Source organism: Electrophorus electricus, chromosome 11 (assembly GCF_013358815.1).
Source record: "Electrophorus electricus isolate fEleEle1 chromosome 11, fEleEle1.pri, whole genome shotgun sequence".
In the NCBI taxonomy this organism is placed as follows: Eukaryota; Metazoa; Chordata; class Actinopteri; order Gymnotiformes; family Gymnotidae; genus Electrophorus; species Electrophorus electricus.
Genome location: NC_049545.1, coordinates 23,656,171 through 23,658,670, shown reverse-complemented (window position 1 = coordinate 23,658,670; position 2,500 = coordinate 23,656,171). Strand labels below are relative to the sequence as shown.

At 43.9% G+C, this 2,500-nt stretch overlaps 1 protein-coding gene across 2 annotated transcripts in view; it reads right to left on the bottom strand.

Annotated features, from left to right (window-relative positions):
- stox2a (storkhead box 2a) overlaps positions 1 to 2,500 on the bottom strand; it is a 65,801-nt gene that overhangs the window by 38,006 nt on the left and 25,295 nt on the right. The window lies entirely within an intron of this gene.

Here is a 2,500-nt window from a genome sequence, read left to right as displayed (position 1 = left end):
TATAGAATCTCACTAAAGTGTCTACTGGATTGCGAGACACATTTAAAAGCCCAGGACTTGAGCAATAGGTGTGTGGAACTGACCCGGCCAGCACAAAACTGGGACGTCTCGATGCAGTCGTCCCGTCATCGCAAAAATGCTGTTTTAGATTCCGCTGTTTTAAGGAGTTATCTGATATTGGGCAGCTGTATTTAGGTAGCAAGTAAAGATGTTATTGATTTTAGCAACTTCAGAAAACTTCGTCTGACATTCCGATATGGTCCCACTTACTTTAATTACACATTTACGCATTTATACGTTTTTACAAATGTTAGCAATCAAACTCCAGTCAGCATGTACCAGAGATTTAAGACTGAAATACATCTGAAATTACAAGCTGACAGGATGTGTCAGAAAGTCAGGGTGACACAAAATTATGTCCAGGAAGAACAACACAAATCCCAATGACAACCTGGAACCTGGAACACCTGAGGAAGTAATAATTAGAGGCAAGATTTGCTGCTTCTGTCGTTAACAATAAGATACAAAGTGCATGTCAGAAAGATTAGGTCAGTTCCATATGCTGACAGACTCAGGAGTTCAGGACTTCAGAGTCAGAACTTCAGACTCAGGACGTCTTTGTTCATAAGCCACATTTAAACTACATTCTCATTAATCAACACATCATCTAAAGCTGCTTTAGAATAAAAAGCTAAAAAGGTACAAAAGTTAATAATAATTTTAAAATGAAAAACATTTCTGCACTCTTAAGCATCTTCAGATCAAGGGTTTGGAAAGAACACAGCCATTAATTCAGTACATAACATTTTCTACACTGCTGAGAGAGAGTGGTATGTGTATCTCACAATTTGCATTTGGATTTTACACACATAAACCATCGTGTTCAAATATGGACCGAAGTCTCAGAGCTTTTGCCACGCATGTAAACTTCTCGCTCGGCTCTGTCTAAACCATTACACTTATAAATCTGACAAGTTTATGGCAGATAGTTGCAGATAACCGCAGATAGTTCTGATATTAGACGGATACATCTTGAACTAGTGTACTCAAACAATGCCTTTGTGTCAACTGAGGTTAGCCTCGGAGATAACTATGTCAGCTAAGCTAACTGTCTCCAACCACTTTCCCACACCACGAGAACACACTCATGCATGCGCACACACACTCGCGCACACACACACAGAATACACACAAACTCTCTCACACACACACACACACACAAACACACAATATCACACATTATCTCACACTCCTACCAAAAACTGGGACTTTAATTTCCAAGTGTTTATTGACAATAAAAGAACAGAGCAGACTCTTTGTTCCTCTTTACCCACCTAGCTCCTTCCTCCCTCCCTCTCTCCCTCTCTCCCTCTCTCTCTCTTTCTCTCATACGAGCCAAAGTGACGTTTGTCACTGAGATTCGTCACCTTGTCACCTGCATGCTGGCCACTGCTAACCAGTAGGTCTGTCATGCTCAGTGTTAGCACGCCAGGACGGCACTGCAATCAGCAAAATGGAGGGAATCCGAGATGAACATCAGGTCCCTCTCCACTCCAACCCACCCCCCGCCCCCCTCCCTCTCTCTCTCTCTCCCCTCTCTTCTCTCATTTTCATCCTTGTCATGAACACAGAACAACATGAAAACCAGCTGCTTGAAATCCCATTCATGATGCTGCTAGCTCTGTGCTAGTAAAACCCTGTGCTAGTAACACCCTGTGTGCTAGTAAAACCCTGTGCTTGTAAAACCCTGTGCTTGTAAAACCCTCTGTGTTAGTAAAACCCTGTGCTAGTAACACCCTGTGTGCTAGTAAAACCCTGTGCTAGTAACACCTTGTGTGCTAGTAATGCCCTTTGTGCTAGTAACACCCTCTGTGTTAGTAAAACCCTGTGCTAGTAACACCCTGTGTGTTAGTAAAACCCTGTGCTAGTAACACCCCCTGTGCTAGTAATACCCCGTGTGCTAGTAACACCCTCTGTCCTAGTAACACCCTCTGTGTAACCAAAACCCTGTGCTAGTAACACCCTCTGTCCTAGTAACACCCTCTGTGTTAGTAACACCCTCTGTGTTAGTAACACCCTCTGTGTTAGTAACACCCTGTGCTAGTAACACCCTCTGTGCTTGTAACACCCTCTGTGCTAGTAAAACCCTGTGCTAGTAACACCCTGTGTGCTAGTAACACCCTCTGTGTGCTAGTAACACCCTCTGTGTGCTAGTAACACCCTCTGTGTTAGTAAAACCCTGTGCTAGTAAAACCCTGTGCTAATAACACCCCCTGTGCTAGTAACACCCTGTGTGCTAGTAACACCCCCTGTGCTAGTAACACCCTGTGTGCTAGTAACACCCCCTGTGCTGGTAACACCCTCTGTGCTAGTAACACCCTGTGCTAGTAACACCCTGTGTGTTAGTAAAACCCTGTGCTAGTAACACCCTGTGTGCTTGTAAAACCCTGTGCTAGTAACACCCTGTGTGCTAGTAAAACCCTTTGCTAGTAACACCCTC